Source organism: Sorex araneus, chromosome 7 (assembly GCF_027595985.1).
Source record: "Sorex araneus isolate mSorAra2 chromosome 7, mSorAra2.pri, whole genome shotgun sequence".
NCBI lineage: Eukaryota > Metazoa > Chordata > Mammalia > Eulipotyphla > Soricidae > Sorex > Sorex araneus.
In genome coordinates this window covers 12,246,327-12,266,411 of record NC_073308.1, presented here as the reverse complement: position 1 = coordinate 12,266,411, position 20,085 = coordinate 12,246,327, and the positions used below count along the sequence as shown (strand labels likewise).

Sequence of the window (20,085 nt, the reverse complement as noted above, 5' to 3'; positions counted from 1 at the left end):
GATCAGGATCAAGCAGGGTGGGGGACCCCCGTTTCCTGCGATCAGGGACGAAGCAAGCCTAGAGCACTTAACGTGGGGTGGGCCTGGGTGTCCAGAACGTCCCCTGTATCCCTGTTGGTCCAGGTGGACCCTGGGAGGCAGAATGGGGGCGGAGTCAGGCTCAGAAGGGGCGGGGCTAGCAATGTCACTCTCGCCCCTTACCCCGCCTCCCGCCGGAAGTGATCAATGGGCCCCGCCCCACGCGCGAAAGTCCGGCAGGGAGCTCTCCTGAGTGGGGCCGTGGGAACCTGCCAGGCCTGGGGCTCAGCGCTGCACAGTCGGGACAGAGGCCACTTGAGTGACCCTGCGTGCAGGGCTGGGCTCCAGAGTCCTGTCTGCAGGTACCAGGATGGGGTCCGGGAAGGTGTGGGCGCTCGCCCTCCCGGGGGCCCCACTCACCGCATCGCCCTTGTCGCCTCCGCTCCCCTTGTGGCCGGGTGTGGCCCTGTCTCCCCGCACAGGAGTGGACACGAGGAAGGACCCGTCCCCCCACCCCGGGGGCTCCCCCAAGCTCCTCTCACCTTGTCCCCCTCCTCACCGGAAGGGCCGGCTGCAATTGCGGGCCCAGGAAGTCCCAGTGGCCCAGGGGTCTCGTCTTTGCTGATGCCCCCGGGGGGCCACTTTCACCTGGTCGGGGGAGGGGAGAGGGGTTAAGAAACCAGGGCGGAAGTGGACTTCTCTCCTGTGCGGCCAACAGGACCTTGACCTCCACTCTGACCAGGGAGTCCGATATTCCCGGTGGGACTCAGAGGTCCCCGCTCCCCTGGGGAGCACTGTAGGGAGGGAGAGGCTATGGGGAGTCTCCCTGTGAAGGACACCTGAGCTGGAGGGTCCCTCACACAGCAGGCAGAGAGACTGCCTCTATTCTTTTTCCTTTGCTTTGGAAACCACACCCATTGATGCTCAGGGCTGACTCCTGGTGGTGCTCAGGGGACTGAGTGGGAGGTTTTGATTCGAACCCGGGTCAGCCGGGTGCAAGGCAAGCGCCTTCCCTGCTGTCCCATCGCTCCAACCCTCTGCCTAGAGCCCCGTATGGCTTTCAGCTCACCCACAGAGAAGCCCAGTATGGAAGAAATAAAGAAAGGGAGAGATAAAGAAAGAAATAAAGATAGAAAGAAAGGAAGAAGAAAAAGACAGGGAGAAAGAAATAAAGAAACATAGAAAGAAAGAAAGGAAGACGAAGAAAAAGAGAAAGAAAGGGAATAAAGACATATAGAAAGAAAGAAAGGAAGAGAAAAAAGAAAGGGGGAAAGAAATAAAGAAGTGTAGAAAGAAAGGAAGGAAGAAGAAGAAAAAAGAGAAAGAAAGGGAATAAAGAAATATAGATAGAAAGAAAGGAAGAAGAAAAAGAAAGGGAATAAATAAATATAGATAGATAAAAAGGTAGAAGAAAAAGAGAAAGAAAGGGAATAAAGAAATATAGATAGAAAGAAAGAAGAAAAAGAAAGACAGGGAGAAAGAAATAAAGATAGAAAGAGAAGAAAGAAAGAGAAAGAAAGAAGAATAGAAAGAAAGGAAGAAGAAAAAGAAAGGGAATAAAGAAATATAGATAGAAAGGAAGAAGAAGTAAAAGGGAAAGAAAGGGAGAAAGAAATAAAGATAGAGAAGAAAGAAAAAAGGGGGAAAATGAAATATAGATAGAAAGAAAGAAAAAAGAAAGAAAGGAAATAAAGAAAGAGAGACAGGAAGAAAGAAAGAAAGGGAAAAGAAGAAAAGGAGAAAGAAAGGGAGAAAGAAAAATAATAAATAAAGGAAGAAAAGAAAAAAAGGTAGTGGGTAATTCTGTAACATCACAGCAGGATACCTATGTGAACACCCTGAACTCTCTAACAGACATGGCTGGTCTGCCTTTAAAGGAACAGATAATGCGAGGCCTCCTTGAGAGGGTACAAAAATATTGTCATTGGTTTAAGCCAAAAATATAGAACAATTTAGATTTATGGACAAATGTAGGGAGAGAATTGTGTTATGCTAAAAACATGGAGATTTAAATATCAATACCCAAAAATCCATGGCCTTCGTATATGCAAACAGTGAGGCAGAGGAAAGGGACATGAAAAAAGCAATCCCATTCACAATCGTGCCCCAGAAAGTCAAGTACCTCGGAATCAGCTTAACTAAGGAAGTAAAGGACCTCTACAAAGAAAACTATAAAACGCTACTCCATGAAATAAAAGAGGACACGAGGAAATGGAAACATATTCCCTGCTCATGGATAGAGAGAATCAACATTGTCAAAATGGCAATACTCCCCAAAGCATTATACAGATTCGATGCGATCCCTATAAAGATACCCATGAAATTCTTCAAAGAAATGGATCAAGCAATCCTGAAATTCATATGGAACAACAAACGCCCACAGATAGCTAAAACAATTCTTGGGAAAAAGATGATGGGAGGCATCACCCTCCCCAACCTCAAACCTTTACTACAAAGCGGTAACAATTAAAACAGCATGGTACTGGAACAAAGGCAGAGCCACAGACCAATGGAACAGGGTGGAATATCCCTACACACAACCTCAAATGTATGATCATCTAATCTTTGAGAAGGGAGCAAGAAGTGTGAGGTGGAGCAAGGAAAGCCTCTTTAACAAATGGTGCTGGCACAACTAGACAACCACATACAAAAGAATGGGCTTAGATCTTGACCTGATACCATGCACAAAAGTCAGATCAAAATGGATTAAAGACCTCAACATCAGACCACAATCCATAAGGTACATTGAAGACAAAGTCGGCAAAACCTTCCCACGATATTGAAGCTAAGGGTCTCTTCAAAGATGACATGCAACTGATCAACCAAATAGAAACAGAGATAAACAAATGGGACTATATTAAATGAAGAAGCTTCTGCACTGCAAAAGATAGAGTGACCAGAATACAAAGACTATCTACAGAACGGGAAAGAAAATTTGCCCAATACCCATCTGATAAGGGGTTGATATCAAGGGTATATAAGGCACTGGTTGTACTCTACAAGAAGAAAACATCCAACCCCATCAGAAAAAGGGGCAGAGAAATGAACAGAAACTTTCCCAAAGAAGAGATACGAATGGCCAAAAGGCACATGAAAAACTGCTCTTTATCACTATCACTAATCATCAGAGAGATACAGATCAAAACAACTATGAGATACCACCTCACACCACAGAGAATGGCACACATCCAAAAGAACAAAAGCAACTGCTGTTGGAGTGGATGTGGGGACCCTTCTACACTGTTGGTGGGAATGCCGACTTCTTCAGCCCTTCTGGAAAACAATATGGATGCTCCTGAAAAAATTCGAAATTGAGTCCCTATTTGACCCAGCAATACCACTTCTGGGAATATATCCCAGAGAAACAAGTCTAGTCGAAATGACATCTGCACTTATATTTTCATCGCAGCACTGTTTTCAATAGCCAGAACCTGGAAAAAACCCGAGTACCGAAGAACACTGGTTAAAGAAACTCTGGTACATCTATACAATGGAATACTATGCAGCTGTTAGAAAAGATGAAGTCATGAATTTTGCATATAAGTGGATCAACATGGAAAGTATCATGCTAAGTGAAATGAGTCAGAAAGAGAGTCACAGACATAGAAAGATTGCGCTCATCTGTGGAATATAAAATAACAGTAGGAGACTAACACCCAAAAATAGTAGAAATAAGCACCAGGTGGTTGGCATGGCTTGGAAGCTGGTCTCACAGGCTGGGAGAAAAGGCAGTTCAGATAGAGAAGGGAACATCAAATAAACTGTGGTTGGAGGACCCGCTCAGGAGGGGAGATGCGTGCTGAAAGTAGACCATAGGTTGAACACGATGGCCACTCCTACCCCTATTACAGACCACAACACCCAAAAGGAGAGAGAGAACAAAAGGAATGCCCTGCCACAGAGGTGGAGGGTTTGGGATTGGGGGGTGGGAGGGATACTGGGTTCACTGGTGGTGGAGAATGGACACTGGTGAAGGGAGGGGTGCTCAAGCATTGTATGAGGGAAACACAAGTACGAAATTGTGTAAATCTGTTACTGTACCCTCATGGTGATTCACTAATTAAAAAATAAAAAAATTAAAATAAAAAGAACGACTGGAAAGCTATTTGTCTAAAAATAAGAAAAATAATGGAATTAGACACAAGTGATCTGTTGAATACAGTGTGAAAAACAGTTTCAACAATTTTTCTATTTTTTCACAATAAGATGACCTATTTTTATAATTTAATAAAATTATAACTTAAAATTTTAAAAAATGGAGATTTGATCCCAGCAAAGGAATGGAGCACATACAATTGTATTGCTGCTGCCCTGAATTTTTCACAGTTTGACTTTGAGTATGAGGAGACTTCTCTTTCGTCTTCTCATACGGCTCTCTGCACTGATTCATCAAATTTCAAAGCAACTTACAGAGAAACTCCTGTGTTAGAGGAGAAGAGTGGGGAAGAATCTTTGATTCAGCCTAAATTTGGTGCTAAGCCAACAGCATCTATACTATCTGGTGATTCACATCAAATTGATGATTCACCTGCCTGCCCGGTCTGAGTCTGACAGCTTTGAGTCAGACACAGAGAATTCAGTTTCAAAAGAGACTGTAAGCACCCAAGAGTTGAGAAAGTTAATAAAAAATTAGATAAATTAATTAGACAAATGAAGTACCTTGAGATGCACCACCCTTCTTAAAGAAGCATAATGCCTCCTGTACAGGGTACCACTGATCCTGACCCTTTGGCAGCTTCTTCCCCTCACTTACATAAGAATAGGGAAGAGGAATCTCTGTGTTGCCCTTCTAAGCTTAGTCCTGAGTTGCATTCTCTGATGCAAAAATCTGAAGCTCCTTTCTATAAGGCAAAATTGAGCCAACAGCCTGCTCAGTTTATGGCTTTTCCAGTCGTTTGTAATCCTGATGTGCAAAGAAAAAGACAGGCAGGGCAATGTGAGCCTGTTCCTTTTCAGTTTCTTTCCTCGCTTAAGCTGCGACCACGTATGGCGTTACTTCTAATTCTGTGCTAGACCTTCTTGAAAATTTTGCGGAAGCTAATACTGTAATTCAGCTTGATTGGCAAACTCTTGCAAAGGCAGTGCTAGAAAATTCTCAATATGTACAATTTAAATCTTGGTGGAAAGAAGAGGCTGAGAAATATGCTAGAATTCAAACACCAAAACATGTTGATATCACTGTGAACCAGATTTTAGGCACTGGCAAGTGGGCTTTAGCGGAAGAACAAGTCCATTTGAAGGCAACCATTTTAGAAGCTGTTAATAAGAACTGTCTAAAGGCGTGGCGTTATCTTGAGACCTCTGCAAAATGTAGTATGGTATTCACAAAAATCTTTCAGGAAGTAAATGAACAGATTTTATTGCCAGACTCCAGGACGCTCTTGAGAAGGCTATACCTGATGAAGGCCTTCGTGAAATGCTTATGCTAACGTTAGCGTTGGAAAACGCTACGGCAGATTGCCAAAAGGCAATCCAAACTGCTAAGTTAATGGGAAAAACTCTCTACATTATTTTATTAAAGTATGTAGGGAAGTGGGAACACCAACTCATCAGGCGCAAATAATAGAAAATAATAGCCACTGCTATTATCCTCTACGGCCCCCTGACCACCCCCAAGAGATCCCTGGGTCCCACAGGTAGTCCCTCAACAAAAATAAATAAAATAAAACATATTATTTCCGTAAAAAGCATTTTTGGGAACTTCATGTGTGACCTATTTTATTTTGTATCCATTTGGATAGATTATTTTTTCTCCACATATTGATAATGACTTTCATTTCTCTTCTTATCTCTTTTCAGTCTTGTTGGATATTTATTTTACTGGCCTTTCAAAAAACTTTAGCATTTTAATCATTTTCTCCATATTTTTTTGTTTTCAGAAAAATAATGCTCCTTGGGGTGGGGGGGAGATGGGATTGGGGAGGGTGGGAGGGACACTGGGTTTACAGGTGGTGGAGAATGGGCACTGGTGAAGGGATGGGTTCCCAAACTTTGTATGAGGGAAGTATAAGCACAAAAGTGTGTAAATCTGTAACTGTACCCTCACGGTGATTCTCTAATTAAAAATAAATAAATTTAAAATTAAAAAAAAAAAAAATAATGCTCTTAAATTTTCTTATCTATATTTTTCTGCTTAAATAAGATGTACTGTTCATTCCCTTTTCTAGATCTTGCAGAGGACACTTAGATTACTGATTTTAGAATGATCTGTTTTTAAATAATATAAACATTTAATACTTTGAGTTTCTCTCTCCAATTTTATTTCAAAATATTTCTATAGAATATGTAGCTTTTTAAATAAAATTTCTCTATTTCACCCATGGAATAAAATCACCTTGCTTGATATTAAAAATTTAGATTTCTATTTTTGTGTGTAGTTATCAATGGATAGTTTCACTCTCTAAGGGTCTGTGTGTATGTATATATATCACTGTCACTGTCATCCCGTTGCTCATCAATTTGCTCAAGCGGGCACCAGCAAAGTCTCCATTGTGAGACTTCTTGTTACTGTTAAATCATATAGGCCACGGGTAGCTTGCTAGCTCTGCGGTGCTGGCAAGATACTCTCGGTAACTTGCCGGGCTCTCCGAGAGGGATGAAGGAATTGAACCCAGGTCGGCTGCATGGAAGGCAAATACCCTACCCACTGTGCTATATTTATAAGTGATAAATACAAATGAAATTCTCCAATAAAATAAAACCAGGACCAGGTAGAGCATTCAAGTCTTAGAGCAATTGCAAAGCACCCATAGCACCTGTGTTCTGCGTTTGGTCCTCAGCAGCACAGGATGTAGCCTTGGTGACTCCCAATGCCAGGCCTGGCCACTGAGCTCCCTGACCCACAGGGGGCCTAAGGGGAACCCAGATATCTTAATAAAGATGCCCCTCCGGAGTGTCTTAAGAACGACCCCTATTGGCAGTGCTGCCAACGCCCTGGCAGAGGAGCTGAGGTCATCACTGAAGTTGAAGTCAAGTGGATACAAAACTGTTTCAGCAATGCAGACAATTAAGTGTGTTGTTGTGGGTGATGGTGCCGTTGGTAAAACATGTCTCCTGATATCCTATACAACAAACAAATTTCCATCTGAGTATGTACCAACGGTTTTTGACAACTATGCAGTCACTCTTGTGATTGGTGGAAAGCCATATACTCTGGGACTTTTTGATACTGCAGGGCAAGAGGATTATGACAGATTACGGCCACTGAGTTACCCACAAACATGTATTTTTAGTCTGCTTTTCAGTGGTCTCTCCGTCCTCATTTGAAAATATGAAAGAAAAGTGGGTGGCTGAGATAACTCACCACTGTCCGAAGACTCCTTTCTTACTTGTTGGGACCCAAATTGATCTCAGAGATGACCCCTCTACTACTGAAAAACTTGCCAAGAACAAACAGAAGCCTATCACTCCAGAGACTGCGGAAAAGCTGGCGCGCGACCCGAAGGCTGTTAAATATATGGAGTGCTCTGCACTCACACAGAAAGGCCTAGAGGATGTATTTGATGAAGCAATATTGGCTGCCCTGGAGCCTCCAGAGCCGAAGAAGAGCCGCAGGTGTGTGCTGCTATGCACATCTCTCCAGAGTCCTTTCTGCACAGCTGGTGTCGGCATCATACTAAAAGCAATGTTTAAATCAAACTAAAGATTAAAAATTAAAATTCGTTTTTGCAATAATGACAAAGGCCCTGCACCTACCCACATGCACTCATGTAAGACAGGCTCATAGGAATGGCCCTCCCTCTCCTGATACTAGTGAATTTTGAGTCATTGTGTATTTGTCAGAAAAGTGATCAGTACTAGTTTCAGTTTTGCTGTTTTAAAATTTTTTTGTTTGTTTTGTTTTTGTTTAAAAGCAAGGCATGCTTGTGATGACTCTGTAACAGAGTAATTCGGATTGTTAAAGCTGCTCTGGGGCTCCACTCTGGAGTAATCTGGGGCATCTAGTAATTGGGTTTTTTTTCCCCGTCCTTTTTTTTTTCCTTTTGTGGAGTGGGGGGAGTGTGTGTAGGGTCAGTTTTTATTTAGTCCTTTTTGTTTTTATTTTTTATTTTTAATTCATTAACTATTGTATAGCCATTAAGGAGAGGAGGATGGATGGATTGCACATTCCACGTCCTACGCCTGGTTTAGAGGACATGCTCCCCGCCTGGTGCTCTTAGGAAGGAGTATAGCAGATGCCTCGTGCAGTAAAAATATTCATTTTTGAAAGTTGCCTTTTCTCTCCACCCGAGTAGGTTCGGTTTTTGATGAAACTCATGAAAGTGGAACCAGATTTTCCCCTCCTCTTTTCTAGGATGCACTATATATGTGACTGTGACTTTCAAGGAAATATGTTTGCCATTTAATTTTTTTAAAAAGTTTTTTCCCCTGAAGTTAATTTCTAACTTCTCTAACAAGTGAAAAGTATTGCACCTTTTGAAATATACCGAATGGATTGAGTACATAATTAAAAAGCATTTTTCCCTTCTCAATCATTGTCTTATATGCTTAGCATAGACAAGATGTGTAATAGTACAGTAGTCCTAGAAATAGCTGAAGACCTGGTATATAGAGAAAATATCAGGGGTGGTGCTAGAGGAAAGATACCCTTGCAATGATATGCAACCTGTTCCAAGTTAAGAAGATGGAGACCTGCTTCATTAAGAAGCTAGGGATGGGGTGCGGTGGGGAGAACACTTAACAACGTGGGGACCAGCCAGGGGCATCCCTTTATTTCTGTTGTGCATCTGAGAACCCTAGAGCAGCCAACTGAGGCTCTAGGTTAATTAAAATTACAAAACAAAAAAATGGGGAACAGAGACTTATAAAGACTCTTTATGATAAGTGTTAATAGGATTTTATCAGCTCATTTTGGTTGCAAAAATTCCAGTTTTTAAAAATGGTCGGATAATTTTTCCCACCTTCCCCAATCCTAATTCTTGTAGAATAATTAGTGTTGAACAATGCTCTCTCATGTCTCAATTCTTTGTATAAGCATTCTTTTCAGATGTATTAAACGAAAAACGCTTCAAAAAAAAAAAAAGAATGACCCCTATTGGGGCTGGAGCAATAGCACAGAGGGTAAGGCGTTTGCCTTGAACGCAGCCAACCCGGGTTCGATTCCCAGCATCCCATATGTTCCCCGGAGCACTACCAGGAGTAATTCCTGAGTTCGTGAGCCAGGAGTAACCCCTGAGCAACGCTGGGTCTGACCCAAAAAGCAGAAAGAAAAAAAAAAAAGAATGGATGGGCATGAAAAGTTTCATGCTGAGTGAAATGAGTCAGAAAGAGAGAGACAGACATAGAAAGACTGCACTCATCTATGGTATATAGAATATCAGAGTGGGAGACTAATACCCAAGAACTGTAGAAATAAGTACCAGGAGGTTGACTCCATGGCTTCGAGGCTGGTCTCACATTCCGGGGAAAGGGCAACTCAGAGAAGCGACCACCAACTACATTGTAGTTGAAGGCCATGTGGGGGAAGGGAGTTGCAGGCTGAATGAGGGCTAGAGACTGAGCACAGCGGCCACTCAACACCTTTATTGCAAACCACAAGAGCTAATTAGAGAGAGAGAACAGAAGGGAATGCCCTGCCATAGTGGCAGGGTGGGGTGGGGGGGAGATGGGATTGGGGAGGGTGGGAGGGATGCTGGGTTTACGGGTGGTGGAGAATGGGCACTGGTGAAGGGATGGGTTCCCGAACTTTGTATGAGGGAAGTATAAGCACAAAAGTGTATAAATCTGTAACTGTACCCTCACGGTGATTCTCTAATTAAAAATAAATAAATTATAAAAAAAAAAAGAATGAACGCTATTAAAAAAATAGTTTCAAAAAAGTAGATGTGAAGCAGAAAAAAGGAATAACCAAATCACACACATAAATGACCAGGAATAGGACAGACACAGCAGGTAGAAACTGCTACAGAGAAGAACCAGCTGGAGGGCCCCTAGGAAGACCCCCAGGCCGAGCTGTGGCCGCCTGCGGGGGGATGCAGCTGTGGCCTGGGGGGTCAAGCCTCCGTGCTGGGGGCGGGTGGGGTGGGCTTGCAGGGATGTGCCCGAGCACTGAGCCCTTCTCCCGGCTCTGCCCTTTCCAGGAGAGACGGACGCAGCTCCTGGGGGTCGCCAGGAACCCGGGCACCTTCGCGTCCCTGATCTGATGTGACCGAGCCCTGGTCGCGCCTTCGGAACTTCGACTGTTGGTGACCCGCGGGTCACGGGCCGAGGCTCGGGGCGGGAGGTGGCGCACAGCGGGCCCGGTGTCCATGCCCAGAAAGGCTTGGGCCGAAGCGCCGCAGTGTGTGGCCCTGGACCCCTGGGCCCCGCCTGGCCGGGCCGCTGCTGCCGAGTCCTGCAGACCCCGCAGGACGCGCCTCTCTGCGCTCACCAGGTACCGCCAGGAGACACCGCCGAGTCTCCTGAGCACCACCCGACTCCCCCTGGGCTCCTGGGAAAGCCCCAGACCCGAGACGGCTCAGCGGAGCAGTCCCCGGCGACCCTGCGGAGAGAGCTCAGGCCCGCAGCAGCCCCCCGCGGCCAGGACCCCTGGGAAGGCGCCTCCTTCTCCCGCACGGCTTCTCCACTGCCCTCTAGTGACCATCGCTGGCATTACGCCAACAGGCCGGGAGAAGCGTTTCAAGAACCCAGGTGCATTTGGACCTAGCAGGCCAGGAAGAGGGTATGGGGAGGGGCTGGAGCAGCAGCACAGCAGGTGGGCCAGCTGCCTTGCAAGCCCCGCCTCAGTGAAGCAAGAGTGGGTGCCCACCCTATACCAGCTACCAACTTAGTTCTTTCACTACCAAAAGGTCACAGGACACAGGTCCTGCCCCACCTGGTCTGTGTTCCCCCACAGGCAGCCTTCCAGGCTTCAGCACCCCACATTCTCAGCCAGGTCAGCCTGCACAGTCACAGCCCAGGGCAAGTATCACCCAGTCCTGGCACCCCCAGGCTGGGTCAGTGCCCCGGGAGAGGCATTGTCCATGGACAGCGTCCCCCACCTTCCACCCCCTCCACCCCGCCCCCCCACACACAAACCTGGCTGTGCCCGGTTTAAGTCATTGCAGCTGCCAAGACCACATGGGCAAGAGTGACCCTGCTTCCATAGCAGAGGGCCCTCCAGGCACCGGACGTTCCCACCCAAAGCATCTCCCTTGATTCCCCTTTGGGGAACCCGTTTCACACAAACAGGGTTGAGCAAACACAGGCAGAGGCTCTGCAGAGGAGAAAGAAGCCCAAAGTTCCCACTTTTCTCCCCCATCTCACCACCTGGACAGATATTGGACAGCCCGCTCAGTCGCAGATGGGAGGGTGCACTGCAGAATCTCCCTGGGCATAAACGTCTTCAGACTTTTCTCTGCGAGGAGACCAAGCAGAACCAGGGAAGGGCCCAGGGCCACGCGCAAGACCAGTGCAGACGGGCGCGCTTCGGGGAGCCGCCGCTGCAAGGCTGGTGGTACCTGTTCTGGCAGCTGCATGAGCACCCACAGCCTCCAACTTCCCCATCCACGGCCCCATGCTGCCAAGCACCCGCTTTCACGGATAGCGGGAGCACCCTCCCACCGCACCTCCTCTCTGTGGGGTAGCCCGAGCGGAGCAGCGACCCCAAAGCTGTGTTCAAATAGGCTCAAAGTCCCCTCCCGAACCCCTCCTCTCCCTGGCGCCCAGGCCGGGCACCTGTCTCCCGCCTGATCTTTCCAGTCCAGAAACTTCCCCCAGATGCAGGCCTGGGTGTCTCTCCAGACTCACGCCGAGAGGGCGTCCTTGGGGCTCTCCCGGGGGCAGCGGCCACCCACGGTCTGGAAGGCGCCGCGTATGGGCCTCTGGCATGGGCCAGGTGGTCGTCCAGGCTGCCTGCACCTGCCAAGCCCAAGGCTCGCCAATGTCCAGAAGCGCCCGAGGGCGGGCGGGTCCTGGGCAGGGGGCGGTCTGCGCGGCCTCAGGCGCGCTCGGGAGCGGCTGAGCAGGGCCGCTGGGCAGGCAGGGCGGCCAGCGGCACATCCTGTCCTTAGAGGGCTGCCCTTGGGTCTGGAGGGTGGGGCGCGATCCCCGCGCGACTACCTACCCCCGACCCGCCAGCCTAGAGCAGCAGCCCTGGGGTCCTGAGCCCCACCAGCTGGGCGCGGCCCCCCATAGGGCAGCCAGGATGTCTCAAGCCCTGCGCTCACCACTGGCCCTGGCCCAGGCCCCATGCACCAGCCCCCACCACCGCTGCCACTTGGCCCCTTTAAAGTGCCCAGACGCTGGCTCCAATGGTGGGCAGCAACCACTGCCGCAGTCCGAAGGGGCAAGCGCAGGAGTAGCTGGAAGCGGCTGCTGTGAGCGAGCCCGGTGGGATGTGCGTGCGGGACTGCTATTAGGGGAGTCTCTATTTTGGTCGAGTCCCGGACCCCATGTGGGGCTGGCTCAAGTCTGGCACTAGGTCGCCTCCGCGGGGAGGCAGGGGCCACGCACCGCTGTCCCTTTGCAGGCCTGTGTGCATGAGGGTGAGAGGTTATACTGCCTGGTGTGAGGTTTGGGCCAAGCTGCCTGGCGACTGTGCGGACTCCTTCTGCCCCTCTGCCTTGTGCTGCTGGCATCCCTGAGTCATCTTGTCTGTGCTGTGGATGCGGGGCTGCCCCACAGAGAGGCCCTGCTCCTGATGGCATACACCGAGCATCTGGCTATTTGGTGCTCTGTGCTCAGGGACCATTCATGGCAGGACATAAGGGATCACCGGTGGAGCCAGGGTTCGATCGCGTGCAAGGGAAGCATCCGACTTGTTGTCCTATCTCTCCAGCCCTCACATTAGGTTTTCACCATACTGGTATAATGACGAGTGTAGGTCAGTCTGATCTATGATTCAATAATAGTTACCATCCTTTTTGCCTTCTGATCTCATTCATTCTGTTTTTTAGGACACACCTGGTTGTGATCAGGGCTTCCTCCAGGCTTTGCACTACAGGATCACTCCTGGTTCTGGGGATCCTCTGGGGTAACAGGGATTGAATGGGTTGGCTGTGAGCAAGGCAATGGCCTTGGCCTTCGAATGACCACTCTGACCACTCCTTCTAATTTTAAAGAAAATTGTGGCCCCAGATGCCCAGTCTTCCTGGAGGACACAGACCTTGTGACCACCTACTTGTCTTCAGGACTCACAGCATTACCCTCCTCCAAGCAGCCTTCCAGATCCCTTCCTCCCCTGTGCCCTATATCCAGGGTGTGTCTTGGCCTCACAGGGGCCGGCAGAGTTGCCATGCACATGGGTGTGGTGCTGAGACACTTGGCTGAATGGAGCTGAGGAGCTGAAGAAGGGACTTAGAGACTCAGAGAGGGGCTGTGGGAGCTGCAAACAGAAACGATTAATTTCTTGTCACTCAGCCCATAGGACTCGTGCTGCCCAGGGAGCACTGGTCCTGCTGCACGTCTGGCTGGGCTTCGAGCAGTGGCAATAGGTGGAGAGACTGGGTGCATTGTTCCCACCTCAGCCCCCAGTGGCTGGACCCTGGGCCAGTGCTGTGCTGGTGCGGAGGCTGATGGAGGAGCCATGGGGTCTTCCCCTTGTGTCCTGATGCTCAGTTCCCTCTTCTGCATGGGAAGCTGAATCCTGGGAGGATGAAAAGCAATCTCTCCCCTGCCTGTTTTGAGGGGGCTGGGTTTGGGCCACCCCAGACTTAGATCAGGTTTACCGTTGGCTCTGCATTCATGATCACTCTAGTTAGCTCGGGGTACTATGGAGGGGGGTGGCGGGAGCTGGGGACAGAACTGTGTCAGCAGGGAACTCTATCTCTTTTATCTTCTCTCCCCACAAATGACTCCTGAGCAAGGTCTACCAGTCCCTGAATACCGTCCACTCCCCACGTAAGCAGATCACAGGTGCTCACACTCTCAGCCTAAGACAGCCCCTCGCTCCTCATCACTCTCACTTCCTGGTCAGTAGCAACTGACTGACTTTCCTGGTCAGGACAGCTTCCTTTCTCTTCTTTCTTCTATGCCCAGTGAGGGGATTTGTTTGGTTTTAAATAAGGTGATGTTGGTTCACTAAGTCCCCCTAGAGGTGCTGGAGTGTGTGGTGTGCGTGTGCATCTGTGTGTGTGTGTGTGTGTGTGTGTGTGTGTGTGTGTGTAGGCATTTGGTGCTGGGGATCAAACTTAAGGCCTTCAGTATGTGAGGTATGTGTTTCACCCTTTGATCTGTCTACTGGCCAGTCTGCCTGGGGGCATTTAGGATGCTCTAAACCTCAAACACCTCAGAGGAGGTGCAAGGGTCACGGGTCTGGAAGTCCCCATTCCCGAAGCAAGGAGGCCTGCCCCTGACTCCTACATTCAGGCCTCAAGGAGGTTGAGCCCCTGCTCCCTGGAATGGGTAGTGACATGGTTTCCCTCCCTGATGCCTCCTATGGCAGTGAGCCAGCGTTGGTGCCAGGCACAGTGGGGCTCACCTGGGCGAACAGGGGAGTTCACGGTGCTCCTCTCTGTGTGGGAGTCAGAGGAAGAAGCTCAGTTGTCTACCTGGGTCCGACAGGCACTTCTGTCATGCCTCCTGCTTGCCGTGCCCAGGAGGGGCTGGCCCATTCTGATTCTTGGCAGCCATTCCACTCCCCACCGTGCCCCCGCCCATGTCAGATGCGATTCCTTCTAGACCCTCTGGATTCTCCTGATTCACAATCCTCTGACCCTGGAGAACTCGGACTCCCCCAGGAAACCAACATTCCCACCTGAACTGAGAGTCCCAGGGCCTCCTCCCTGCTCCAGGGTCAGGCTGTCAGCAGGAGACCTAGAGATGTGTCCTGTGACACACACTTCACACGCAGCACCCTGAGGCCAATGTGAACCCAGAGCCTCACCCTGAAAGCACAGTGCCACCCCCTGGCCCCGTAGAGCCATCCATGATAAGTGTGTATGCGTGAGGGAAGGCGTGTGCTCTGGCCTGCTTTTACAGGTGCCAGCTGGCGGGTGGAAGTGTGCGTGTGCGGTCTGGCCCTCTGTTCCACGGTCTGCTCACTTCAGCAGCCCACAGCCCCTCTGACATCGTCTCCTTGATCATGAACCAACGTCTCAGCTAAGGACGCTTCAGGATTTCTGCTGAAGCAGAAGAAAGCAAGACTTTAGGAGGGCCTGGAGGGGCCACTGGATGGGGCCACTGGATGTCCTCCTATGGCTTTCCCAGGTGACTGAGCTCTGGGCATGTAAAGGTCCAGAGTTTCAGGCTAAGGAGCAGGAATTCTCTTGCTCTTGGACACTGCCCTCCTTCTCCGGCAGACACTGAGGCTGGTCTACTTTGAGATACCGCCTCCTCCTCTGTCCTGCAGCCCAGTTTCCAGCTATTCCAGCTTCTCTGGAGGGGATGTAGTGAGTTGTCTCACGCGCCCGGCTGCCACACTGCGGGGGACTGCAGGCTGCTGGACCCCTCCAGTATCAGCCCCCAGACCAGCTGTCTCTGCTGGCCAGACAGGCAGGAGTGTGAATTTCCCTCTTCCTGCCCCAGTCCTGTCCTGGATTGCACCTGCAGGGTAGAGAGTTGGGAGGGTCAGTCAGGGCCTTCTGCAGGGCATTGAGTACTGTCCATTCCCTGACCCAGCGCCTGACACCTGCCAGGTTCTACACAGACCATTTTCCCTCCTTCTCCCAACAGAACTGGGACAACAAAGTGCTCTGAACACTGTTTATAGGAACCATTAAGAACAGACCAAGGCCACAAGCACAGCCTCCCCTTCCCGCTCATGGGAACACCCAGACTCAGCCACAGTCACTGTAAGACCAGTGCTTACGCAGTTTATAAGGACCATAAAGGAGGTACAAACTTGGAAGTGTGGGAAGGAAAAAAAAAGAGGTATGAATTTGCAACATCGGGACGCGTGGATGATCTCAGGACAGGGGCAATACAGGCACACTCTCCAGTGAGATGCGACCCTGGTGGCCACACATTTGTGTGGCTGCTCTGCTGCTGATCGACCACAATCCGGAGGCCAGCTAGACTACTTTTGGTACCAGCAGCTGCTTGCAAAAATGTCTCTAGACTCTGAACTAAGCCATAGCCCCATGTTGCCCCAGGAAGGGAAATGATACAATTTCTAACATAAATCTCCCTGGACTTAGTTACTAAGATGCTAAAATACAGAAATCCCAAACTGACTTCATATCTCTCCATTCTCAGCAATGGAAAACTCATTATCAAATGCTTCCTTTAGAGCAGGGCTGGGTTTTTTTTTGTTTTTTTTTTTTTTTTGCTTTTTGGGTCACACCTAGCGATGCTCAGGGGTTACTCCTGGCTTTGCACTCAGGAATTGCTCCTGGCAGTGCTTGGGGGACCATAAGGGATGCCGGGGATCGAACCCAGGTAGGCCGCGTGCAAGGCAAATGCCCTGCATGCCGTGCTATCGCTCTGGCCCAGAGCAGGGCTGTTTTTTTGGGGGAGAAATTCCAACAAAAAGTGAGTTTTGTGTTGAAATATGGAATGTAATCAAGGTAAAGAGAAAGTGAAGTTAAATTAATCAGCTATGTAGGCGGGGGTGGGGGTTGGGGGCGGTGGTAGGTATAGTGGGGTTTTTGGTGGTGGAATATGTGCACTAGTGAAGGGGCAGGTGTTCGAGCATTGTATAACTGAGACATAAGCCTGAAAGCTTTATAACTTTCCACATGGTGATTCAATAAAATAAATAACTTATTTAATAAGAAAAAGACCAGTGCTTAGGGCTTCGTACCACCCGCCCCCTCCTGTCACAGTCTCCTCCATTCCCTTCTCCCTCTCCTTCCATTCCCTCCATTCCCTTCATTCCCCTTCATCCTCATCCATATCCCACCTGCCTCCTGTCTTTCACGTTCTCTCTGTCCTCCCTTTTCTCCCTCCCTCCCCTTTCTCTCCTTCTCCCTCCCCTCCTTTCCTCATTCCTCTGAATTTGGACTCTTCTTCCTTTGGGTTTGATTCTCTCCAGCCTCATACATATCCATTCCAACACATCACAGCACAGTACCTCCATCCTTTAACTAATCCCTTCTGTCTTCCGGGTTCAGAATTTAGCAGAACATCTAAAGAATTGTTTCTATGCTCATATCTCTGCTCTGACTTGGTATTCCAAGTCTGCCCTGTCAGCCAGGAATCTGCTTCGTTAGATGTTCCAGAATCCTGAGCTGATTTCCCTGCTTGCAAAACATTGTGAACCATCCACTACCCTCCACCTGTCTCATGGAGCTTTCTTTGTTGTTGGTTTTTGTTAGGGTCCGTGATCCGAGGAACAAGACAGAATAAAAATTGTGAGCCAAGCATATGTGACAGGTCGACCAGGGTCCCCTGCACAGAGGGCAACACTGCCTTGCTGTAAGCATCCCCTTTTATGCCCTCTCTCGGGTTTGCACCTGCCTTCCTTGGACTGGCTCCCTCCCAGTACTCAGGGTGGTGTTTTTGCCTGATTGGCTTATTCCTTCCTTGATACCCTGCCCCTAAAACTCAGGTAACTCTACCTGACTTCCTTTCTCCTCACCCTCTGCTGTTGGGTGTTTTGCCTATTATGGCCTTGGACTGTTGCTTCTTCTTCTACTTTTGCATGCCTTCTAGGACTTATGCCAGTGATGGACTCAGATAGATTAAAGATAGACCCGGATATTCTGTTCACTATGCCTGTTCAATGTAGAGCCCTTACTAACACGAAGTCCCTAATGTCAGTCACTGCAGTCTTTCAGTTTTGTTTCACTTTGTTGGATTTATTTATTTTGGTTGGGGGTCACACACAGCACTTCTCAGGGATTACTCACAACTGGCTCTGTATGGGGTGTGGTTCTGTGTGAGTATGGGTGTGTGGAGTGTGGGGGGGGTGTTAGGGAGGTGGGGGGTGTGAGTGAGTGGTCACCCCAGGCTTTGCTCTGGGAACATGCAGTGTTCGGCTCGAGGAGCTATCTCCCTGTTCTGTGGTCATGTAGCTTTGATGGTGCTGTCTTCTCTTGCACAAAAATCTGATCCCTGAAGTGCTGTGAGGAAGCCTCCCTGTTCAGACTTGAATAGGTTGGGCAGATTTATTTTCATTAATTTGGGGAGGGGCACATCCTCAGGAGCCCAGGGCTTACTGCACTTCATTCAGGGGTTGCCCCTGGTGGGCTCAGGAACCCTGTGGGGTACTGGGGGTTGAACTCGGCTTGGCTGCATGCAAGGAATGTGCCCACTCACTGTACTATCTCTTCGGTTCCTTTTCTTTTGTAACTGTACAGTTACAAACATACAAGCATTCATGATTACGCTTCAATCAATCATCCCTCCACCAGTGCCCATTCTCTAATGTTCCCAGTGTCCCTTCACCACCCTCACCCTTTCCTACCCTTGCCTCTGTGGCAGACACATTCCCTCTTTCTCTCTCCTTTTGGGTGTCATGGTTTCCAATATAGTCAATAAGCGGCTATTGTGTTTGGTCCATAATCTACTTTCAGCACGCATCTACCAGCCTGAGCGATTTCTCCAACCATCATTTTCTTAGTGGTCTCTTCTCCATCCCACCTGCCTTTTCCCCCAGCACATAAGATAGGCTTCCAAGCTGTGGAGTGATCCTCCTGGCCCTAATCTCTACTATCCTTGGGTGTTATCTCCCATTCTGTGACTTTATATTCCACAAATGAGTGCAGTCCTTCTATGTCTGTTCTTCTCTTTTTGACTCATTTCACTTAGCAGGATACTCTCCATGTTGAACCTGCAAATTTCATGATTTCATCTTTTCTCACAGCTGCATAGGATTCCATTGTGTAGATATAGCAAAGTTTCTTATCCAATCATCTATTCTTAGCCACTCAGGTTTTTTCCAGCAACTGGCTATTGCAAATAGTGCTGCAATAAACATATAAATGCAGATGTCATTTCTCCTGTACTTTTTTGCATCTCCAGGATATATTCCCAGAAGTGGTATTACTGGGTGTAATGGGATGTCAATTTCTAATTTTTTGAGAAATGTCCATATTGTTTTCCAAAAAGGCTGGACCAGTTGGCATTCCAACCAACAGTTAAGGAGAGTCCCTTTCTTCCCACGTCCACGCCAACACTTTTGTTCTTTGGACATGTGCTAGTCTCTATGGTATGAGATGATATCTCATTGTTGGTTTGATCTGCATCTCTCTGATGATCAATGATGAAGAGCATTTTTTCATGTGTCTTGTGGCCATTCGGCTTTCTTCTTTGAGAAAGTTTCTGTTCATTTCATTGCCCCATTTTCTAATGGTATTGGATGTTTTCTTCTTGTAGAGTTCAACCAGTGCCTTGTATATTCTAGTTATTAGCCCCTTATGGGAGGGTATTGGGTGACTATCCTTTCCCCTTCTGTAGACTGTCATTGTATTCTTTGTAAACAGACTGTAACAGACTGTTCATTGTAAACAGACTGCCACTGTTTCTTTTGAGGTGCAGAAACTTCTTAGTTCAAGGTAGTCCCATTTATGTATCTCTGTTTCCACTTACTTTGTCAATGGCATTTTTTCCCATAAGATACCTCTATCTTCAATATCCTAGAGGGTTTTCTGATCTTTTCTTCAACGTTCCTGATAGATTCTGGTCTGACGTTGAGGTCTTTAATCCACTTTGATCTGACTTTTGTGCATGGTGTTAGGTAGAGGCCATTTTTTTTTTTTTGGCATGTGGCTGTCCAGTTTTGCCAGCACCATTTGTTAAAAAGGCTTTTCTTGTTCCACTTCACATTTCTTGCTCCCTTATCAAAGATAAGATGATCCCATATTTGATGATATGTGTAAGGATACTCAACCCTATTGCACTGGTCTATGGATCTGTTTTTGTTCCAATACCATACTGGGAGTGTAATAGTAGCCTTTTTTTTTTTATCTCCTATATTGTTTTCTCCACAGATCAGTGGTTTCCAGAGGTGGCAATGTGTCTGAAATTGGAAAGTGACAGGGAGCAACTGTCTCAAGTACTACACATAGACCTCTGGGCACTGACTACTGGTCCTGGAAGCTCTATTTTCTCCAACAAAAGGGATGTAGAGAGGGATCTGGGCCTTGCGGCTTCTTCTTGGGGAATGAGTGTGCAATCAGCACTAAAACCAGGTCTCTGTTATTTTTTCCTGATGTTGGAAAATTGCTGGGACCTGGGAACTGGTTGGTTTCATCTGAGTTGAAACTG

General features: G+C 48.2%; 1 pseudogene; it reads left to right on the top strand.

The window, feature by feature from the left end:
• Positions 1–6,954: 6,954 nt before the first annotated feature.
• LOC129406522 (cell division control protein 42 homolog) lies at positions 6,955–7,896 on the top strand (annotated as a pseudogene).
• Positions 7,897–20,085: the final 12,189 nt, after the last annotated feature.